Source organism: Catharus ustulatus, chromosome 4, assembly GCF_009819885.2.
Source record: "Catharus ustulatus isolate bCatUst1 chromosome 4, bCatUst1.pri.v2, whole genome shotgun sequence".
NCBI lineage: Eukaryota > Metazoa > Chordata > Aves > Passeriformes > Turdidae > Catharus > Catharus ustulatus.
In genome coordinates, this window is record NC_046224.1 from 42,098,501 (window position 1) to 42,122,984 (window position 24,484).

A 24,484-nucleotide genomic window follows, 5' to 3' on the forward strand; every position below is an offset into this window, starting at 1 on the left:
GCAGCGGCGCGGGGCTCCGCCTCCGCGGGCTCCGTGCCTACCGGGGCCCCGCCTCCGCCTCCCCCATTGAGGACTCCGCACGTCGAGACCCCCCTTCCTCGGCAGAGGCAGGGGCCCCGTCACGTGGGCCGCACTCCGCAGGCGGCGGGGACCGGCGGCCGCGGCGCCGGGAGAGGAGGGGGCGGCGGCGCGGGCAAGTGAGTGACCGCGGCGGGCGGGCGGAGGCGGGAGGCGGGCGGATCGCGGCGCTCCGCCCCGCCCCGCCCCGCCCTGCCCGGTGGCGCCCGGCTCCTGTAGCGGTTGCTCTGCGGCGCAGGGGCTCGGCGGCGTGCGCGGCGCTGCCCGGTGCTTGCGGGGGAACGGAGGCGGGCGGACCCCGGGGAGCGGCGGCGGCGGCGGTGGGAGCGCCCGCGAGTAGGGCGAATCGCTGATTCCTGCCGGTGAGGCGACGGGGGCGGGGCGGGCGGTCCGCGCCCCCCTCCCTCCCTCCTTCCTTCTCCTCCCCCGGCTCTCCCCGCGCCGGTGCCCCCTCCCTCCCTCCTTCCCTCCCCAATTCGGTCGCCGCTTCACCCCCCCGCCCCCTCTCCCGCCCTCCTCGCGCGGCCGCAGGGTGGGGGCGGCGCGGCGGGGCCGGCCGGCCGTGGGCAGGGCGGGGAGCGCGGGGACCTTGTGCTCTCGACGAGCGAGCGAGCGAACGAGCGGGCGGCGTCAGGTTCACGGGCGCCTCGTCCTGGCCCCCGGCTGGCGGCTGTGTCGGCCCCACGGCGCAGAGGTAAGCGCGGCGGCGGCGGCGGCTCGGAGCGCCTCTCCTCCCGGCTGGCCGACCGGGGCGGGCAGCAGCGTGGCGGCAGGTGCAGCGCTGCTCCGCTCCCGCCGCGGGGCTGCGAGCCGCGCCGTGCTCGCTCGGGGGGGCGGCGCGGCCGGAGGGGCTGGGTGCCGAGCTCCCGGGCTTTCGCCCGTTCTCCCCGCAGGTAACCCGAGCGTGCACCTGGCCGCCACCGTGCAGCCGGGGCACGGCGTGACCTTGAGGGCAGCAGATGCGGGGCTGAGCCGCCGCGGGAGCGCACCGCCACGGCGTCGGGGACCCCGCGGCCGGACGCGACCGGCACGCCGCGGCCCTGCAAGCTCCCGGCGGGCGGGCGCGCACACGCCGTGGATTAAGGTGGTGCTCAGCCCCCGCCGCCCGCCGGGTTAAGTAGCCGGGATTAGCCCGCTGCGGCAGCACGACACCGACATCCCGGGCACTTCGCCGCCCCGCGGGGGCTGGGAGCCCGGCACCCGCACCCGCGCAGCCTCGCCCGCCCGCCGCGCCCCCAGGGCGGTGTTTTTGGCCGCGGCTGAGTCGTACGCAGCTTTCCGTCGGAGCGGACGGGCTGGTTTGATTTATCGATGCCTGGCCGGGCTGCTCATCGACCGGCGCGGACGAGGAAGGGATGCGGCACCACTTGGGGTGCCGGGAGAGCGAAGCCCTGGCGGGCGTTTCGCCGCGGGTGAGCCTGTCCCGGCGCGGGGCCGCTCCGCGCTGGGAAGCGCCTCTGACGGCGGTGTCATCCCCGTCCCGGCGGTGCGTGTAACCTTTGGCTGCCGCACCACGTGAGTTTGGGAGCGGGCTGGAGCCTCCGCGGGGATGGCTGGCCGCTGCCGGGCGCGGGAGGCAGCGCTCGCCGTGGGGCGGAGTGGGGTGGGTGTCCGCGCTGCCGTCTGCCCTGCCTTCCTGCCGAGCCCCTCGGTCAGTAGAGGCTGAAGTCGGAAGGACTTAGGATTTCGAGAGGAAGATCTCGTGAAAAGCGGTCTGTGGTCCCCGGGAGCGTTTCCTCTAGAGCGGCTGTGCAAGTGGTGTTCACCAGGAGCAGGAAGGGGCTCAGCCTGAGCCTGGGGAAGCGTTTAGGAACGGAGAGCTGTGGTTGGGTCTGTCCCGGGGTTCGTAGACTGAGGGTCAGTGTATTAGTTCGGCTGTAATAGGCGTTTATGTAGTGCTGTTCATGATCCATACTCCACAAAAAATCTATTTTACATTTGACTTTTTAAACTGTAGCGGCTGGTGACGAGAGACATGAACAGTAACAAAATTTCGGGGGCTTTTTTTTTGGTCATTTTAAGATCCACATTACAGAAATCCTTAAATACCTGTTATATATGGCACTCGTAAATTTGTAACTTCGGTTGCTGATGCTTTCTTCTCAAGGTCTCTTCAGAGGGAGCTGGTGGTAGTACCTTATGCTGTGTCTGAAACCATCATTCTGAGAATGTTTGCTGGTATCTCTCCTCACAGTGCTTGAGAGGTGACTGGCTAGGTGACTGTTCAAATCATGTCCCTTCTTAGAAGTCAAAGCCCACTGTACTTGTGAAATATCTTCCACCATTAGTGGTTGGCAATCTTGATTTCCTGGGGAATTAAGTGAATGTGCCTTTGGAAAACCACCTAGTGTAGAAAAGCTGCTGCATCTCTAAAACATTCCTGGGTCCTAATGAATTTGGGTTAAAATAATGTGTTTAGGTGTTTGGAAAGGTGTTGGTTAGACAGCTTGCCAATTCCTTGGTTCTTGATACTCATGTTAGAAGGTGCTAGTTGTAGCTACAGCCAGGGCCATTTTTTTTCAGCTGTTTGTTAGTGCTTTTCAAGGATTTCTTCCAAACACCACAGATCGTGAATTCCAGTAGAAGTAAACTCGTGTATCTTTAAACTATTGGCTCTTCTGGCAGGAATAGCTTCCAATGTACTAGGACTTTAATACTTATGGCATAATGAATGGAAACTCTCGGTGTCAGTGGAAAAAGTGGTCACTGAATTCAGTGAGGAAAAAAACTCATACACTTGAATGTGAAATTTTCGGTCTGGAAGAGCATCATTGTGTGGTTCAGTTTATTGCTACTCCTACTGATGATTATGGTAAGCAACCCAGGCTGAGTTAGCTGAAGGAAATGTGAATCCTGCGTCGTGTACAGTTACTTGCAGGTTTTCCCAATCAATGTTTCTATGTCAGTGCTAAATTGCAACATTATTACTTCTATCCACTCAAAGAAAAAGGTGTGGAAAGCTATGTGGATCATTAAAATAATACAAGTCAAAGCTAATTTTAAAGGAAATTGTAGACCTACTATTTGTAAGCACACATACTGTTGCTTTTTGCATATTAAGCAAATGTTTTTGGGAATTTAAAGCAGACAAGACGACTTCTGTCGCATTAGCATTGAGTAAACTGTGTATCAATTTCTTATGCAAAGTTACATTACATACAGATAATGGTACTAGGAAAGGATCCCCATTTGTGTAATGCATATTCAGCTGTTATTTTGGGGGGTAATCCCACACATTAAAATCCACTGTAGTCTAAAGGTAGAGTCAAGTTTAGAAATCACTCTTTTGTGGACCACAATATAGAGAACTTCTCTCAGCTGTTAAAATTGCGAACCTCTAAAGTAGTAGAAAGCTTCAAAGGAAATTGAGAGGCTTGAAAGTGTCATGTAGCGAAGACACAAAGGTCCAGTAATTACTACTATTATCTTTATTTTTAACTGTTTGAATTTATTTGGAAAGAAAAATGTGATAAATAGGAGGTAACCATGAGATGATACTGAGAAGGAGAAAACCTAGGCTGGATCTGCTAAAGGCACCTCAAAAACCGATTATTTGGAAGAATTAACTTCACCAGCATTTAAGATTTTAGAGCTGGGAACTTACTCTTAACTGCCAAGTTCAAAATGAAGCTGACAAAACAATCAATAATATGCCATAGTGAGCAAGTGTCCCTTGACATGAGGGTGGACAAGATAACCTAAAGTATCTTCTAACTCGAATTTCTTCCATCAAGGTAGACTAAATATTAATGGCATTCTTTACCACTGAAATGTGACCTCAGTAATGTCTTTCAGTGTTTGAATTCTTTATTTTTATAGCTGTTCTCTCTGTTTCTAAAGAGAAAATAATACTAGTGCTAAAAGGGATTCACATTTTATTTAATGGTGAAGTCAGGTTTCAGTTAGCAGAATTTAGTGCAGGATAATGAACAGATATGATTAGTCCTGGGCATTGAAAAGTAAATATATTTTGAGAAATAAGGAAGACTGCTGGAATCCATAAGAGATCTCTATTATAGAAATACATGCTTACTTTATCATAAAAGGATCAATAAAATTGCAGTAAAAGTCTTATATTTGTATTCTCTAGTATTCTCTACATGTCTTAAAATAAGTAATAATACTAATAAGACTTGTTAAAAGTTGCAGTTCAGGAGATAAGGATCTTTCTCTATAGAGCATTTTAATTAAAAACTAGATAAAATCTAGGAGTTGCAGAATTGTGTCTAAAAAGCTAGGATTAGCTCTGCCTACTGGCCTTCTAGAGTGTGTGCAATGGTCTCAAGCAGGTTTTTTTGGCTTTTCTGTTTAAACCAGTTGAATTTTCTCTGAAGTAATTTTTATTTCTTCTTGCAAGTTTCACAGGTTGAAGAACAAGGGGGGCAGGAGAGATGAGGTGATATTGTTGCTGGTTTGAAAAAGTGAACCTATGATGCTTTTTGTAGAGGATGGGTATTTCTCACAAGCATTAAGATTTACTAGTTTAATTCGAAATAACTTGCTTAGTGGATTCCTTCACTTTTCAATATCTTATGTTAGTGTTCTCCTAACTTAAGCTTCAGTTAGCTGAAAAGACCATATTCATTAATTGAACAGCAGCATGATAAAACAGTAAGAATTTTTTGTTCATGAAGCCCTCCAAACATCTGTTAACACATGTAAAAAGTCAAAACGTGTTCAGCAGTTTCACACAGAAGATGTAAGCAATGATAATTAGCAGTACAGAAGGAGGATTTCTAGGAGGTGACATGAAATCAACAGGCAAAATATTAGACAAACCCATTTTGGAACAGTTGCATTTACATAGAATGTAATTTCTGAAAAAACGCATGGTGTTGTCCAGTTTGTCTTTTATTTTTAAATAAAATAGGCTTTCAAATACAGTTAATTAAAAATAATTTCTAGTTTTCATGACAGATTTCATTTGATATGAGCAGTATCTTTGAAGGATCTGTCTGTTCAATCTATTGATATTCCAGTAAACATTATGAAAATTATTTCTACTGCCACTTATAAATCTTACTCTAACTGACAGATGACAGCAGGAGGTGTTATTAGTTTAATTTTAGTGAATTCAAAGTAGGTGTGAGGCTTTCTCCATTGGTATTTCAAAGGTCTTCTTGTGGGAGAAGAAATCTAAGGAAAATGTAGGAGGCATTTAAAAAAGAAATCAGAAATAGCTTTGAAAATAAATATAACTTATTTTTTTGTCCAGTAAGAGATAATATGTAATTGCTGTTACAAAGCAGACAAATAACATCTGCCTTGCCTTTGAAGGGAAATGGACTGAGAAAGAGAATATGTTTCTCCTTACTGGTGTTTGCAATTTTACTGTGCTGTTAAAGAATGCACAGATGCATTTTGAGGATGACATTTGATAACCTTTGGTGCTGGCCACTAAGTCTGGCTGGTTCTACCCCTTACAGCATGACCAGTCTCAGCATTAGGGGTAGCCCTGGCTTCTTGCTGGTTATAATCTGATGGTGCTCTGTAGAAGAAAGTTAGGCAAGTTTCTGCATGGCCTCCTATTTACAGTGAACTTCGGTGGTTTGCATGTTTCCATTTTTTAAAATATTGAGTATGAGGAGGATGTTGCCTTAATTCCCAGTGAGCACAGGAAACATGTTCTTAAAACACACTTCTGAGAGCCTATCACTTGTAATCTGCTACCCTTACTTGTGCCCTTATATTCACAGAAAGATAAGGTAGCAGCAGGGAAAACAACGCTATTGGTTTCTCACCACTTGGTGTACAGTGTCTGGTCAGAGGAGGCCCAGCATGTACCATACTCTGCATAGTTGATAGCAACAAAGCCCAACCCAAGGCAGGAAAGATGATTCAGCCCACTCTCCTTTAAGCAACTATCTAACATCTGGGACATGCCCCAAGGGTTATGGTGGTGTGCTCTTTTCCTGCTTATGTCTTCATTAAAACTGAAACTTTACTATTAATTTAAAGATTTTGAATCAAAGATGAATTTGATCACCTTTATATTACATACACCTGTGAAAGAAAAATCAAATGCTCTTCACTGGAGTGTTACAGATGTGCCCTTATGTGGAAATCACGTAACTTTTTCTGTGCTTGTTATTTGACCAGTGACTGGTGGCTTGTCTGCATGACTCTTTCAGAATTGCCCCTGTGTCTCTGCAAATGCAAGGATGTGTTGTTTGTGGTGTGTATTTTGGCTTCTGTCTAGATTTGAAGTAAAACAACTGGTCACTCCATATGGGATAGGAGGAAGAGTCACTAGCTGTGTTTGATGGATTTTTTTCCCACTGTAGAAAGAAATAACCACAGTGCTATGGTCTTTATTGAAATAAGGAACTTAGACCACTAGCAATAATGAAGTCTTGTAGCTACAGCACACTTTTAAAAAATAATATTTGTAGAGTGTTCTAAAAAGTTGAAGGTGGTCACTGTTACTCTCCAAAAGCTTGGAAAAGATTTCGTTTTGTATGGTAGGTGTTTCAAGAGATAGGAGTCTTTTAAATTCCCAACTTCTGTTAATTTGTCACTTCTGTTAATATGTTTGATGCTTTTTTAATATTCCAAAGTTTTGTCAAACTTTTATGATGGCCTTCTTGATCAGCATAATCCAAGAGACTGTGAACAGAGAGCATAATTTGTAGTTACCTATTTGGCTTGTCACTTTGGGTGCAAAGTTTCATGGGCTGCCTGAGATGACCTCATGGCTACTTTCATTTCCATCTTAGGCTAACTGCAATAATTCCCCCCTCCTTTGTGCCGCCTCTGCCACTTGAGTCTACTCATTGCACCACTAGATGGTTTGTTATACAATCTTTGTGCATAAACTGGTCTCTCCAAGGTGAGAAGTGAGGCTCACGTGAGGAAAGCAACACAAATGTCTGGACTGGTGGTTGGGAATGTTCCTCTTTGTGCAGTAGTCATGTGAAACCATTCCCTGGAGAGTGTTAACTTTTTCACATTGGAGAACTGGAAGTTATTGTTTTGACAGTAGATTGGAGAGTGGTTTGAGTGCTAGTTTTCAACTAATGGTGTTCCATAAAAGTATGTTTGGGTTAAAACACAACAACTATATGCCTAGATGGTTTCTGATACTACAGTGGAGGAAAAGAAATTGTGCTTGTGTTGAACATCCAGACTTTCTTTCTGATGTTCTTACATAGAGAAGACTGAGTAGGTAGTAACAATAAATGGGTAGAAAAGGTGGCAGGTATGGTTAGCCCTTAAACTATTTTAGAAGGGGTGGTAGTTTTGAATATCTTCTGGTTTAGATCTAGTAGATAGTAGATCAGGATCTTAATATGTGTATTGAACAGGAGTTTTTTCACTTCCATCCAGGTGTTACTGCTAAAAGTGTTGATGTTTCACTTCAAATTGCTTTATGTTGCTTGGATCTGTCAATTTTTCTTCGCTTGGGAATGAAGCTGGTACAGAACTTTGTGAAGCCTGTGAAACATAGTACAAATCAATACTTAAATTAGAGCCGTGTCTACCAGCCTCACTCAGTTGAGGTTGCATGAAACATGAAATTATTTAAACTGACTGTCAGGGTCTGTGCCAGATGGCTTTCAAATATGCATAGTTGAGACTGACAGCTGGAGAGAGTAGGGAAGGTGCTTTACCAGTGCTAGCACAACTGCTTTTCTTCTGCTTTCTTAATAGCACAAATCATTACAGCTTGTGTTCACCTACTTCAGCTCTGAAATCCACGTAGTTAACGTTGTCAGTGATTTTTCTTATTCTGCAATGAACTTGCTTTGCATAGTGAAACATCTTGACATCTACACAGAGTCTGCTTTCAGATGCATTTGGATAATAGGTGGATCTTTTTGTGGTGACTGCAGATTTAAAGATTTGTTCCTAAACTAGAGCTGTATTTCTAAAGTGAGTTGAAAGATATTTGGGAATAGAGGACTAAATTCTCTGGGATTTGAGAAAAGCATTGTATCTTTTTCTGGATTTGTTTGTATGTCTGTTGTTTACTGGTAGTAGAGGCACTTACAGTGGATTTGTCCTTCATATAAAGTCACCCACTCTGCAATACATACCAGGTTATGGGAACCTTTTGAAAGAACTTTGGTACAAACATGCACATCCAAAATTATATGCCAGCATATGAAGCAGTGGTACATGCTAAGTCTTGCTTATGAGCAGCAATTTGTGTATGCTTTCTTTTTTTCTTGTTGATTCTGGTGTTGTTGGGCACCAGACAGCAGCCCCTCAAACCATATTAGCAAAATGGTTTAGAAAAAGTTGTCTTGGTTGTGCGAAGTCTAACACACTGAAACTGTGTTGTGCTACCTTCCAACACAGGAAATTGATTTACCAGATGGAAAAATACAAGGGGATGTATGCTTGAGGGGAGTACTTCATATTTTCTGGGAAGATAGGTGTAACATTCTTGATAGATGAACCTCTCATTCCAAAACTGTAACACAGAAATTGCATGAGCTCAAAGCTTTATATTTGCCTTCTGTTGATAGTCAAATCTAAGGCTAGAGAAGTTAATATGGAGAATAAGGTTGTATACATAACCCTGGGCAGAATGCTTTGAACTGGACAAAGTTGATGCATGTTACTTTAAGGCAGCTATTGTAAAACAGGCCAATTTCAAGCTCCTGATGGGGAGCTGCCAAAGGCTCTTCCTGAGCATTACTGAGCTGACAAAGTAAAAACACTTCTGACAGGCTTTCCTCTTCGCTGTCACAGTTGGCAGTAGCTGAAAATGGTGACGTGGTTGTAGGGCTACTGCATGGCCTAGATTCCTGGAGTGAGGGTGAACAGGAGAGCTGAGGCTGGCTGGCACCTGCACCCTGCCGTGGGGAGGAGGAAAGGTCTTGGCCACTCTGCAGGACAGGGAGCCTGAGCCAGCTGAAGGTGCTGGCAAGGAGTGGCCCATGCTGGGCAGCATGAGCAAGAGCGTGACCAGTGGGTTTTGCCTTCAGTCATGCTTGTGAGGCCACATCCAAAAATGCTGCCTTGTTTTGCACCTCTCCTGACATCCATGAGCGGCTGTCTGTGGTGTATGGGGAGGAGTGAGGTGGCTTTGCTTGACCTGGAAGGGGGAAGGCTGAAGAGGGACCCTGGTGATGATCTGTAGGGGGGTCTTGCAGAGAAGGTGCAGCTAGGCTCCTCTTCCCCAGGACAAGCGTGGGGGTGTGGAGAAGAGCTTCCATGATTGACTTGAGCTGGTGAGGCCTGTGCTGGCTGGAAGGGGCAGTCCCTGTCACCGTGTGACCTTCAGGAGGAACCGCTGGTGTTGCTGCTGTCTTGCTTGTCGTCTGTTCTCATCTAGGGCTGTCCCCTGACCTTGAGGTCAGGTGAGCGGCGGTGCTGGCGCAGGGCTGTACCTTCTGGCAGTAGCACAGGCTTGGGTATTCCTGAACTAACTGTGAAGCCACATCCTTCCTCTTGCTCTGACATGGTACTGCAGCTGCTTGATATGCGAGTTCAGCCCAGCCAACTGTGCTTAACTTTGGCAGAGCAATCCTGGCCACTTACATAAGCGTCTTAAAAAACTGAAACTACTCACTCTGGGCTGCTCTGTTGCTGAAGTGACACAAGCTCATCTAAGATGAGATTCATGTGACTATTTTAGATAATGTCCTAGGTGGCTAAATTTAATATTTGGATATATATGTTCTAATTTATCCATGCCCATTTAGAAAAAGTGCCTCAAGTGCCTACCATAGAGGTAGGTGGTCCCGTCTGCATGCGATGGAAGGAATGTAGAGTTTTAATCCATGAAATGCGCACAGGCTTTGGAACTTGAGATAGACCCTTCAGGTGGTGAAAACAGGTGATGGGGAATAGCACAGTTTCAACACTGACTTTTAAAAAAACTCTTGTGTCTGTTGCATGCTGTCTATTACCAATTATTGAAGTACTGAATCTTGGGGAGTGATTAATGCTGGAATCAGTAGCTGTTCAGCTGTGTACTAAATTAAAGGTTTTCAGGTTAAAAAGTGAGATAACAACAAGCCTCTGTAGATCTTTAGAGGCAGCTGTAGTAATTCTAAAGTATACAATTCTGTGGAATTTGCTGTAGAGACTTCACCAAGAGGAAGGATGCTCATGTTTCAAGGGGCTTTTCAGCCCTTTCCCCGACACCCTACTTACTTTGTATAAATGGATCATGTGTCTTAACTTGCTGATTAGAAGCCTAATGTCAGCCTCTCAAATGTAAAGTGTGTTATAAACACAGTTATTTGGGAGCTTTACAAGGCTCCAGTTGCCAGATGAATTATAATTTTTGGTGGATTTCCTGTGAGTATGGTTTCATATTTGCTTCACTCAGGCAGGTTCAGTTGTAGTTCTGTGTCATGTTTTAAGTTGGCACTGACATTGGATTATCTGTGTGGTGAGTCTGGTTAGGTAACCATTCTGCCTGAAAAAAAAACATTTTTACTATCTGTATAAGATTTTTGTGTACCTGCAGGAGCTTCACTATTGTCACAAGAGACTGCAGTGACTTGGGGAGGTAAAGGATGATCAGAGTGGTTGGTATGCATCCTGATACTTGATCATCACCATGTTTGAGATAGAAGAAGCATGGCTTTCCTTGCTGTAGTTGCTTTGCATAGAAGGTATTGAGCAGCCTAGCTGGAGTCCTGGGAACTACCCAGGCACAGCACACAAATGGAGAACACTGCAGGAGCTCAGCAACAGCAAAACTGTGAGATGCTTTGTTGCATGATAGGGGTAAAACCTTTTAGTCAGCTATAAAATATCATGTAAGCTCTGTAAGATGGGAACCAGTTCAGCCCACTCTGACTTACTAATTTTGTGAATCTGCCACGTGAAAACGAAGTTGAGAAGTGAACACCACTTTCTTGTAGATGGGAGAAAAAAGCAGCCATCTAATTTGCTGAAGGGTGGTTCTTCTATTTTTAAAACCTGAAACAAGTGAAGGCTAAATTATGTAGCTACGGGCACATTCTTCAGTAGGTAGTAATCAAAATCTAATGATTCAAGCTGTCAAAGCTTTTTAAAGTTCATGTGAAGTTTAAGATGATGGAAATTTAGCTTTTCTTTGGGAGGAGGAGTGTTTTGCTGCTCTTCTAGAGGAAACTTTGAGACAAAGGCATTTATTTCACTTAGGAGTTTCTCATATACATATACATACTTGTACACATATACGGACTTATAAATAGTGAAACTTAGAAATAGCCATCCAGAAAATCGTATGGTAAATGTGTAGGATTGCAAATAATTTTATATGAGCTTAGCCTCGTACCAAGTTGTAACAAGTTAGGAAATGTGGACTTTATTTAAGGAAAAAATTACAGTAAATTCACGAATACAAGCCACACTGAGTACAAGCTGCATCGCTGGGTGTTGGCAAACATTTTGTTCTTTGTCCATAAATAAGCCGCACCTGAGTATAAGCCGCTCTGTGTTCGCAGCGAGGACCCGCGTGCAACAAAGTTGCCAATTGTAACAGAACCGTGGCAGGGCGGGGTTTACTGGCTCGGCTCAGGCCATGAGGGCTCAGGGCTGCCGACAGGGCTGGGTGGCCCAGCTCGGCGCTGCCGCTCGGCGGGGCTGCTCAGGGCCGGCCGCCACTGCCTCTGGGCTCGCTCGCCCCGGCCCAGTGCTGCGCTGTGGTGGCAGGGGGGGCACAGAGATGGAGCCGCTCTGCTCCTGCGGCAGCGACACGCGGGGACGGGAGCCCCCCAAGCCGTGGGGCCAGCAGAAGAGAGCTGCCCCGCCTTCCCCACCCCCTGTGCTGCGTGCACAGAGCAGCTCCACCCGCCGCGCAACAGAGTAACCAATTTGTAACAACCGCGTGGATGCCGGGTTTTACTGGCAGGTGCTCAACTTTGCACTGACTCAGTTTGCACTCCCGAGGTTGAAAATGTCAGAAAATTATTCACATATTGGCCACTCCTGAGTATAAGCCGCATTTCTGGTGTGGGAGCAAAATTTTGGTCAAAACGGTGCGGCTTGTATTCGTGAAATTACTGTAAGTCCAGTCAATTTTGTAGACTTAAAAATGTGGGTGTCTGTTTGTGGAGTTTTTGCCAGGAAGGTTATGTTGTCTCATGTTGGCCTAGAGTTTTGGGTTCACCTCCATGAGATGGCAACAAGCTATCAATATGTCTGCTCAAAGCTTATTTCTCTTTCCAAAACGGTTTCCACAGCCGTCCCTGTGTCAACACAGTTCAGTCATAATTGTCAACTCCAAAGCAGGCTGATCAATGGAAATGCTAAATAAAGCAGCGGAGCTCTTGCCTCAGAGGCTGTGTAAAACCAGATTTGCCAGGAGGTGTGTGCCTCTGTGAATATCAGCAGAAAGGTTCATTGTTTGTTACCTTCTAGTTCAATACTGCTACGTGCCTTCCTGGTTGCTTTGCTTGAAGTGTCTTGAACTCGAGTTTTTCAGCTTGTCTTCCAGTTGTTTTCTTAAGAAATGGACAACCGAAAGCGTTTGGTTTTCCAGAAACTGAGAAACAGCAAAATCCATAAGAATAAAAACTTCAATTGCAGCTATATGATGGTTTTGGTTGTTGAGATTTTTGGTTATTTTTTCTTCTTTTTATGCATATGAAGCATCAGACCTTAGGTACTTGTTAGCACTGTTAGAGTTGCTCCTGCCATTCATCAGGTATGAGACTTTCAAGATCTGACAGCTGGTTGAGGATCAGAAACAAAACACCAACTCTACTGCCCATTGACATACATGTCTATGAAAGACTGAGGAAGTTCTTGGCATGCTTTAAACTAAGTGCATTAGATTTGCAGGCACAGCTCTTTTAGTGCTTTCTTACAAGGTATCTTTTTCACAGCTGATAAGTAAAATGATGTCTGTACTCCCTCTGCTGGCTCTGCAAAAGTAGCTTTCATGAGCTTAAATAGCTGAGTAGCACCTCTTACAAATATGCCTGCATCTAATTCTGAGTTAAGAACAGTTTAATGAATAGAAGAGGGATTTTCCTGAAAAATGGGTCAACAAATAGTTGCTGAAAGCTAATCAGGTGTCTCAGATGCTATCTCCTGCTATAATGGTAAACACCGGTGTTGTATATACCTTTGTAATTGTAGTCTGATCTGTTTTTGTGTATCAACAATTGGATGGGCTATCCATTAAAATACTTGTACATCTAGTTAGACATCTAAACTCCACTTTTACAGGTATTGTGTTCTATATGTGCATGAAGACATGGAGGAAGAAAACTTGCCTACTTCCATTGAGTGCCATATACTATATTTGCTTATTCTAAGACTGCTTGTTTCTTTCTGTGGGAAGAGATATTCAATATAAAAGTTCTCAGCAAGGATGGAAGAAGTTGGGCTTGAATGAAGTCTTAGAATATATAAATATTATTAATATAATCAAAACAATTGCACTTGGAAGCCAATAGACATCTTTACATACCAATGTAGCTCATTCTGTTATCTTGTTTTCTGATATTATTCTATTATACTACTGCTCTGGTTATTTTTAGTTTATGGAATTCAGTGACAGTTTAACAGTTTCAGAGAACCACTGGTCAGTAACCAGATAAGTGAAATAAGAAACCAAACTGCCTTTTCATCATTTGCTAGTTCATAACATCACTGAACAAGAACCTTTGAGCCTTGAGCCTGGCTCCTGCTTGTGAAGTCGGAGATTTTCTGGATTTTTGACGCTGCAGAATGCATTTCCTGGAAAACAGTCTTTTGTCTAGATACTTTACTTGTATAATTCATAACTGTCAAATATTCCAGAACAGTAAAACTACTGTGCAAACTCAATTAAGAATTCAGTGCAGCCACTGTGGTTACTCCTGTTGAATTTCTCTTTGGGTGTACCTGTGGCTGTCTGCAGATGTCCTCAGGCATTGCTGTACTGAGAAGGGACTGTTTGGCTGCAAAAAAACCAGACAGTTGCCCAGGCTTTCACATACAGGTTGAACAAGTTGTCTTCTCACAGCAAGTGCATTCCCCCTACCAAATATGCTCTTCTTCCCCCTGCTATTATGATCAGAATTCAGAGTTTTACTGCCACGCTCAATATATATATATTTTTAATTTCCAAAGTTCTATTTTAATAATCACACAAGTTTACAAGTAAACCAAACTTGTGGACCTCCATAATATAGGCCATTAAATTTAGCTTAGCTGCCTTCAGCCCTGGTCTTGTCAAACAGGAACAATGGAGGCTTCTCCATGCACGGGAAAATGCATCCATTTCTTAGGAATGTGTAATAGTATGTTTCAGAAATCTCCAAATTAAGGAGTTGGAGAATCCTGATCTTAAATATCTTAAAATAATAAAATAGCTTGGTTTAGGCTTCCTGTGGGCAATTTTGCCATGATGTAATTGTTTAAATACTTGAAAATATTTGCTCTGTGAAAAATACTTTGTGACAGCTGATGACTTATTTTAATAATAATTGCTCAACAACAAGGTAATGTTTCAGCAACTACCTACTTTTTCAGTTTTAAGGAAGAAAGCTGTCTTGAAAGCTGTTTAGCTTAATTATGTGTCTGAAGCATCACACGTCAAACTAGATTGTGACTTTGACAGACAGCTGTGTAACTGCCTAAAATTGTTTGTTCTTTTACACTTAGTTTGATTCTGGATTCTGACTGTGTACTCTCTGATCACACTGCTGACTTCCTTTATTAGATAACTGCTCTCAACTGTTCAAATGCCAACAAAATTAGTTATTCCACCACCACCCCAACCTCCCCCCTGCACCGCCCAAAAAATAAACAACCCAAACAAACCAACCTCTACTCAGATTTCATAATCTGTTAGTGAGAGCAGAACATTTCAAAGGCAGTGGATACATGTGCAAAAATTTGACTCCTGTAGCAGGGATATGATACACCAAGTAGTAACTTGCTGTTAGTAATCTAGAGCAAGCTAATAGCTACTGGTAACAAGTCTGAGTGCAACACACAAAACTGCATATACACATTCCCTATAATGCATTTTTTTTTTCTGAATGTACAGGCAACATTGTTTATAAGCTGTGCTGCTATGTCTGAATAAACATGGAGGTGATTTAGGAGTCCATTTGTGTAAATTTTTATTTCTTAAAGCATCCCTTTCCTTGAGAAAAGGAGAAGTGGAAAAAAAATGTTGTAAAATAATGGAAGTAAAATCAAAGTAAGAAGTGAACAGCTTAGAGACCAGGGTAGAACTTGACTTTCAATCTGCTTGTCATGGTGTACAGATTTGAATTTGTGTGTAACTTAAATGAGCCAAATTATAACAACTTTGAAATGAGGTATATGGTTGATTTTCACTGTGTAGGACTTTTCATTAAGTTTCACTTCATCTTCCTTGCTGGTGTTTTCCTTACCTCAGGTCTGGAAGTGTGAATAACAAGTCTGCTACTTGTTACTAGCAGATTTCATACTTGCACCAGTTTTTTCTAAGTCTTATCTACATCAAGGTAGAGTTGTTTGGTTTTTGGCTTTTTTTTTTTTTTTAAGGCTACTAAAATAATGCTTCATTATAGACATTTTCAAATAACTTCTTTCTATATTTCCCTTGAAACAACTGATTAAAATAAATCATCCTTAAGGGGACTGAAAAGAAGGTTTTTGGAGAAGAGTCCTGGCACAGCTGCTTCCTATATGTCCTTCAAGCTTAAGGGCACTATTGAAAGTGCTAAGAAACCAGCTGATGGCATCCTTTGAGGAAAACAGGGGTACAGGAGTTTGCTTAGGAAAGTAGAGCCATAGGAACAGAGAAGGAATCTCCCAAAATTACCTTCAGATAGACTTGAGTCCCTAACTGTGGGACTTTGGGTAATTCATGTTATATTTTGCATCATGGTGCTGCATCATTTTTTGTTTGTTTCATGATACTTGATCTTCTCAGTCACTTCTCTCCACTGGGGAAACAGGCATTTCACTGTTTCACTGAGTATTACTAGCCTCAGGCTAGAGGAACCTAGTCTTCCTTACTCTGCTTTACCTGCATGCTGCATAAGAGAAATGTGTGAGTTGCAGGGCTTATATTAAAAATACAACTGGCTTCTGACTTAAAAAGGGTTGGTCTGTGAGCCCCTACTCAGCTGTATAGGGAAAGAATCTCATACTGAGCCGGGGTGTGATGCAGTCAGAAGTGCAATGGCACTGGTCCTTTGAGGATGCCTGTTGGAAGCCATGAGCTGAACATAAAAATCTTGATTATTTAAAGAGTTTGTGCCATCAGCAGTGATAAGATGCACAGATTCAGCAAGATGCTTGAAGTTTGTCACTCAGTGGAGAAGCTGCCTTTCCCAATTCCTTTTGCTCGGAGATACTGTATGCTTTTGGTATCACTACAAACAAAATGATTGCTAGAGTTGCACACTGTTACAATGTGCCACTGTAAAACAAACACTTGTGGGAAGTAGCTTTGTGTAGAAGGAACACAGTATTATCTGACTTTGCTGAGTCAGTGTGATGACCTGTAGTCTTCATGGGTGGCTAGGCTCTTGGCCTTGATGGTCAGCTGCAGCTGAACTGTGAGCATTTAGCTGTGCTAAACGCTTTAGGGTCTCAATCCAGATACCATCTTTTGGAAAGACAAATATTAAGCTTATTAAGCTAGCAATTGCTGCTGAGGATTCAGAGCTACGTCATCAGAAGACTGACACCTTGCTGTGTATGCCAAAGGTAGTTATGCTCCAGGCATTAGGGCAGGGGAGTGAAGGGAATCTAAATAGCTGATCCTGAGCACTGAGTAAATTCACTTGGTTGCAGTAAAGTTCTTCAAGGCATGGCCTTTCCCTACCTAGAGGGGTTGTGCCAGAGCTAAATTAGCTCACCTCATAATTTGAATGATTTCTGATTAGACTGGAAGCAGAGCTGTCTGCAAAGTACACTAGGATCCACTGATGCTAACAAAGACTTAATGCATTTGGTTTATGGGAAACTGGAGAAGGGATTTCCTTTACTGTGTGGCATAGGACTTATTATAATGTAGCATGGTTTTATTTTCATTTTTCCTGAGTTACTTTATTTTTTGTATTAATTAATCAAACACTGATGTCTTTGTAATCTTAGAAACTTAAAAAGTTATGCTCAATAAAGTTCTTCACAACTGAAAATTTCAGAAACGAAGCGGTGATTATTAATTGCACATAGCCAGTTTGTATAGCAATTTTATATAGCCTACCAAAATTAAGAAAATAATTAGATTTACTAAATCTGCCTGAGCCATTGTCTGACAGTCAGGTGAATTTGCTGTTAAATCAAACCAGTGTCAGCCTTTCACTAAAAAGTGATGTACCATTTGTATAGTGGCAAGTCACTTGACTTGTGTCCTGGAATTGCTCAACCCACTACAACTTGAAATGAGGGAAGAGGAACCTTTCCTTGAAGGGAGATTTAATGTTGTCTTAACGGTGGCAGCCATATAGTTCCATGACAAAGATGCTTCTAGCATTAGCTGAGTGTGTGTCTTGTCCCTTAACCTGGCATGTCCACATTGCCTGTGTGACTTCTACAAATAAAGGAACCCCTCCTGGTGTCTTGTGGGAAAACTTGTTCAGACAGTACAAATGCTGCTATTTAAATTTTTTCACTGAGGTGGGGGAGATCCTTTTTGGGTGGCAGCTTTCTGCACCACACAGCTACAAGTAGCCTACTCACAGATACAGAACCGTGAAATGCATGGCTGCCATCACAGCTAGTGGGAGGATGGAGGCTTGGGAACATGGCGTGGTGCTTTTTGGATCCTGGAAGGGAACAGATTTCATGGCTAGGGAAAAATTGTTTTTAAAGATCACAGAAGTACATGGAGAAAGCAAGAGCAGTGAAAAAAAAGAAAAAAAAAGCATAGTAAAGGAGGAAGTGCCAAAACTGTTTGGAGTACTGTATATCCCATGAGAGATAACCCAAAATGAAATACCTTCTCTCAGTGGCTGAGGTGCTGTAAAGAAGAGTAGAAAAGCACACAACAAAGCATTCCAGGCCCGGGGTTGCCTGTGTGACTGTTGCAACAGCAGCCCTCCCATACTCTGTTACTTCATTAATGCAGCTGGCAGAGTGGTGGCTTTTCCCAGTGCAAAAGGATAAGGGTGGCAGGTGTAAGTTGCAGCGTTGTTAGTGTCAAATAATGAGAGCTGCTTCAGGACCTCTGTGAGTGGGAGTGTTACACCATGTCACTGCAGCACAGCTGTACATTTGGTCACCTGAGGATGTGACAGACTTTCTGCTTTGTCAGAGTTACAAAGTGCTGTGGTGGGAATCTCAGCTTTGTGCTGAGATCTGTCTACTAACACTGCTTATATATTCCCTGTCTATGTAAAAGAAACAAACTCCTGAGAGAAGTATTTATATAGGATGGTGGACATGGGATTGTCATGTGTGTACTGATCACAGAGCAGTTAATTTGCCATCATTCCACACACAGGTGCCAATAGCTATATTGCAGTAATGCTTCAGTGTGTGTAAAACAACCCTAGACCAGCAACCAACCCTGCATAAGTGAGAAAGTTTGGAATAGCTGGAAGTGTGTGACAGTGCAGGGAGCATGACAACTTAGCCTTTAAATGGGTGTCAGACTTCAGAGAGATGGAAAAGTATTATCATGAGGAAAGACTAGTTTTGAAACTGGAGATGTCCCTGAAGCATAAAGCAACATGTAACCTTACTAAATTGTAAAATATGTCAGATAATACCATGAGGTGAAACCTACTGAACATGTTCTTGCACTGTGCCAGAAAGAGGAGACCCAGTAGAATGGATGAGTGAGCTAAGCTCTCAAAATTTTTTGAAAAGAGCTAAAGGGATAACTAGTATAATCATAATAAAGAATTTTGCAGGAGATTTCATTCTTGTGTTTCTGCAAAGCTGTACTCTGGATTCTCAAGTTCAAATATTGAGGTAAAAAAACCCCTTACCAAACAAAAAGACCCCTGAACTTCCTGCCATAACCAGCAGGAGCAGCCAAGTTGTGATGTATTTCTCAAAGTGCTGCTCGAGTGTGGACTAGTTATGATACTTTAATTTAAAAACCCTCTGTCTCCTTAAGAAGAGAAGATGTAATTGTAGTTTTTGAAAGGGGTTTTCTCGGAATGATTCTTTAAACAAGTTTATTTGGTGTATTTCAGGAATTAATGACATTCAGGGGAAGCTAGCATAGCTTTCAAGAGACAGGTTTCTGAAGAAGTAAGGCTCTTTGAGGGTTTGAGGATAAGGATGTACTGTGGTCTGGTATTTCTAGAAGACTTGTGAAAAATATGAAGATGATGGTTCTCAAATTGGCTTTTTACAGGCCAGCAAGAAGCTGCCTAAACTTTGGCCACAAGACAACTAAACATATCCAATTTAGCATCACAGTGTGGACTCATTGAGATGGGTAGCCAGAACTAAGGTTTTTGTTTTATTTTTCTTGCATTCCAGGCCCTTGCTTGGTTGAGATGGAGATTTTGAGGCTCGTAAATGAATCCTTTAGCACGTAATTATAATGATTTGTGTATTGCCTGTTTATGGTTCAATGAGCATAGAGACTCTTTTGTGGTACTGTTTGTACATAGCAGTAAGCTAGTCCAAAGTAGCAAGAAAAGCCTTAAAACTTTACCTAAGTTAATTTTACTGCTCTAACAGAAAGGAATTGATTATATACAGAGTGACTTTATGGAAGTACAGTAATTTCACGAATACAAGCCGCACCAATTTGACTAAGATTTTGCTCCTAAACCGGAAATGCGGCTAATAATCAGGAGCGGCTAATACAACCTCAGAAGTGCCTGCCAGAGTGCTGAGCCGAGCAGCTGCAAAGTCGGCATTTTGCGATTGTTACAAATCGCTACTTTGTTGCACCGCGGGTGGAACCTGGCTCCCTGTAGGCAGCACGGGGGGCGGGGAGAGAGGCGGGAGAGCTCTCTTTCCTCCTCTGCCACAGCCCAGGGGAGAGACGGGGGGGGCCCGGCGCCGCCATTGCCACGGCCCGGGGAGGAGAGGGGGGACCCGGGCCGCCCCTACCGCGGCCCGGGGAGGGGGGGGGAGACCCGGGCCGCCCCTACCGCGGCCCGGGGAGGAGAGGGGGGACCCGGGCCGCCCCTACCGCGGCCCGGGGAGGAGAGGGGGGACCCGGGCCGCCCCTGCTGCGGCCCGGGGAGGGGGGGGGAGACCCGGGCCGCCATTGCTGCGGCCCAGGGAGGGGGGGGGGAAGCCGGCGCCGCCATTGCTGCGGCCCAGGGAGGGGGGGGGAAGCGCCCGCCGCCATTGCTGCGGCCCGGGGAGCCGACGGGAGCCCCGCGCAGCCATTGCCGCGGCTCGGGGAGCCGACGGGGTGCTTTGTCCCCGCCCGCCGCCGCCGCGGCAGGAGCGGGGAAACTCCGTCCCTGCCCGCCGCCGGCGCCACGGGCGCAGGAAAGCTCCGTCCCCGCCCGCCGCCGCTGCCGTAGGAGCAGGGGAAGCTCCGTCCCTGCCTGCCACCGCGGGGCAGCGCCGACCCGGGGTGACCGAGCCCAGTGGCAGCGCCGGCCGGCCCCGAGCTGCAGCACCGTGCTGGACCACCTGGCCCCGTCAGCGGCCCCTAGCGGGCCGAGCCTGCACAGCCTTAGCTCAGCCAGTAAACCCCGCCCTGCCGCGGTTCTGTTACTAATTGCACGTGGGTCCTCACTGCGAACGACAGAGCGGCTTATATTCGTGTGCGGCTTATCTATGGACAAAAACCAAAATATTTGCCAACACCCAGAGATGCGGCTTATAGTCAGTGCGGCTTGTATTCGTGAATTTACTGTAATTAGGCTTCATCTCATAGGCATAAATATTTCCTAGTAGTTTCAAGACTAATTTTAAATTTCTTTTGAAGTTTTCTGAATACAAGAAAAATGAAGTAAGAGTGGACTTTTGCCTTTTGCCTGAAGGCTCATAAATCTAAAGAGCTTTTTGCATCTCTTTGATGTCATAAAGCATGATCACAGTCAAAACCCTACTGCTCTGCATAAATGGATACTAGCATAAAAGAATAGCTTCTGAAAGAAAAAAATGGGGAGTGTTGGAATCAGGATGAAATGGTAAATATTAGTTCTGTGAAAAAAAAAGGTGAGAAGGTTCCTCAAGACAAGTCATATACCTGTAGGAATAACTGATGAAGTCAGCTGCTGGTTTGCTGACATTGTTGACTGAATGCATTGCACTGAGCTTTAAATGCAGCAAGTAACTGAAATCCAGGAATCCAACTCCATCTCACTTTTCCTTTACTTGAAACTTAGTTGCCTCATTTGACACACACCTGTCAGAGTTTGTGACTTGAAGACATTTTGCACTTTGGGAATGCCAGTAAACTCTATTGTAGTCTTAAAACATAATTTTAGTGAGTTGGTTGCCATGCTACCACCCTATCTTTTTTTGAAAAAGTTCAGCTTTGTCTTCTTTTTTTTGTTTATGTGGTTTTGACAAATGTTGATGAGAAAAGTGAAGAGAAAATCTAGTAATGTGAATATTTGTTAATGGATAATTTGTTAATGGACTTTACCACATTTTTTAAGAGCACTTATAGGGTTTATATATTTAGCTATTAATATGACAGATCTGTTGAAAAAATTAGTTTACAGCGTAATTATCCTAAACTGTGCAGGATTAAGCTTGAAATCCTCAGTCATTGTATTAGGACTAAGTGGATCTGAAGGAAAGGAAAATATTGACGGCTTTGGGCAAACTTTTTTTTCTTGCATTTTAAACACCAGCAGGCTGACCTTCAGCCATCATCTGCCCTAGTCCAAATTTTGGCAGCTTCACTCACCAAGTTAGATGAGGAAACTGACACACACAGTAAATGCATTTTAGGTACTTGAGCACACTCAAAATTATTCTGGATGGGACAGAGTCACATCTGGAGGTTTAAACTTTTTCCACTGGGATTATAGTTTTAAACTGGAGTAACCTTGTATCACAAACAGTCCTCTTAAATGTAGCCTTTAGTTTATAGTGTCATCATGGAGCAGAAAGTAGATGAGCCCAGGAAAAGGAAGTACAGAAGAAGGAAGCTTCAGGGCCTGTGGGTGGCGAAGAGAGAAGCTGCCTGAGTGTTGATCAGAAGTGTGGACTGCAGAAAAGTGTTTTAAGTGGTTAAAAACTTGATGCTTTTGCAAGGTTTTGTCTTAAATGTTTGCTGTCTTGTGGACAAGCCAGCAGTGTAATATGAAATAGGTGGCTATGAATGGCTACTGTTTCAAACATGTGGAACGCCTGATGCTTTCTGCAATGATGATCAAAGTGGTTTTGTCCTGGGGTTTTCCAGTATGTCTCAAAGTCTGATGTTCCTTGAAAATGGCCACAATTTTTTCTGAAACCCTTCTAGTTGTGTCAGTGTGTCTATTTTTGGTTCAGTAATATCTATTTGGTTACCTCAGAAAGCTAATTATTAGTTTAAACTCTTAATAAAATAATTTTCTACTCAGACTTTTCTATACAGCACTTTCTGATCTTGTTTATTAATCCAGGTGTCACTTCAGCTGGAGCTGAGCTGTTTTGTGAGTGGGGAGAGGCCATGGCTTGGACAGGCTGTGCAGATGGTTGATGGCATAACAAAATGTCTGCATGCTTGCTGGGCTCCTGGCAGACGCTGTGGAGCAAGGTGCTTTGTAAGAGAAGCTTAAGTCCTTCATGCCATAATAACTCATCTTTAAAACTCATACAATTTTTCCTTGCTGCTACCAAAATAGGAGGAAAATTATGTGGAACCTGTGTGTGACCCCTGCTAATTAGTACTACTACCAAACTAACTTCAGACTACTGAAGTCCTAATTTGTTTGCTGTCATTTCAATAAGAAATATATGTGGGGTCTTAAAGGAAAGAAACCACCAATGGGTGAAATGGTTTCTACAAGTGTCAATCACTTGTAGTAGGCAGCAGAAATCCCTTAGATTAAGTGCCATAAATCACAGAATCACAGAATAATTTGTGTTGGAAAGGACCTTTAAATGTCATCTTGTCCAGTCTCCCTGCAACGAACAGGGACAATACCAGTGTTTAAATCCAATGCAGAATCTAGGCCAGTTTTTATTTCAGATAGGTAAGTACATCTGCTTCCCAGGAGATTAAGCTTCAGAATTAAATCAGATTTCTCTTTGAAAACTAAGCAAAAGTCGTGACCTTTGATGAATTTACTGTTTATAGCACATAAGCTGTAATAACCAAAACTTGTCATTACAACACTGTTGGGCATATTTAAGGCTGAAGATGATATGCTAAAAACTTTGTGCCCTTTGCCTCTTAGTTCTTCAGTCAGCTTGTCTTTTCATAAACCAGGCTGAGGTGTTTGCTCTGAAACAATAGCATGGCACTGAAATGATTTAACTCCTCTTTGTTCAGTTAGGCACATTTAACATACAAAATAGTGATTTGTAAATACATACTGTTCTGTATTAATGTTTTGCTTCATTACCATTCATTCATATTCCTTGTGAAACAGCTGGTGAGTTTCTGTAGCCTGTCAAATAGGTGGGAGGATCTCTCTCTTACAGTAAGAAGTTTGACCCTTCAGAGCACAAGTCCTCAGTCAATTCTCAGTATGATTTCCAGATTACTTTCTCAGTTACAGTTACTTTTCATTCTAATAATATTCTGTTGTAAACAATTTCCCTTCTTTCTTCCCCCCACCCCTCAATGTTATGTGATGGCATGAAGCTGTGGATCACATCCAAACTTAAGTATGCAAAAGCATATAATATTTTTTCAATATCTTTGAAGCTGTAGGCAGGTTAAAAGGCATGACAACTGAAACACATGGGGACAGTTTTTATCAACAGCTTCTTGGTATGCAGATCCGTCTGGTTCTTCAAACTAATTAGATTAAATAAAGGCTTTCCTGAGATAATCACTTTGCAAGCCCTTTCCTATGTTACAGAGCCCAATTTTAGTGTGTTGCTGAAGGTCAAATGCTACCAGCTAATGCTCAAGATCTGAATGCATACTGTTCAAGCAGATGCATAAATTCAATTGAATTACACAAAATTTATAATTGCTGAAACTTTGACTCTTGAGGTATGAATGTGCTTAAGTGTTTTAATATTGATTAAGAAAATTGTGTTTCCTTGTAGGTTAGTTAAGCAAGTATTAAATGTAAATGTAATTGTAGGAAAAGCTTGGATAGGGATCTAAGGTATGCTGGGTCCTGTGCATCTGAGCAATAGTAATTGTGCCACCACAGGAACACTTAAAAAAACATGCTGCAATTTGGTCAGCTGAGAATGTTCTGGTAGCATTAATAGACAAGTAATAGTAGTAAAGAGTAATTTGCTTTGGGGAAGGAAGTTACTCCTCATAAACAGCTACAATGATGTGTTAGTGAAGTTACTACAACCAAAGAGCAGCAAGGTCTTCTCAGAGGGATTTACATAAGTATCTGAATCCTACTGTGAGAGTATGTGCTGCTACTAAAACGTGCCTCTGCAGTTCAAGTTTTTTAGTCACTTGAGTGTGACAGAGAATAGCTTTAAAAGTTATTCCTAGTCTCAGTGATATAAAGGGATA

General features: G+C 43.7%; 1 protein-coding gene across 4 annotated transcripts in view; it reads left to right on the top strand.

Annotated features, from left to right (window-relative positions):
- The first annotated feature begins 342 nt into the window (after positions 1-342).
- ATP2B1 (ATPase plasma membrane Ca2+ transporting 1) overlaps positions 343-24,484 on the top strand; it is a 61,857-nt gene continuing 37,715 nt past the window's right edge. For 2 of the 4 annotated variants that reach the window (XM_033057288.1, XM_033057284.1), the window contains exon 1: positions 344-440. The gene's annotated coding sequence lies outside the window, so the exon portion shown is untranslated. Of the gene's footprint in view, positions 441-651; positions 773-24,484 lie in introns of those variants that run through there. The other 2 variants (XM_033057287.1, XM_033057286.1) reach the window with 2 other exon arrangements.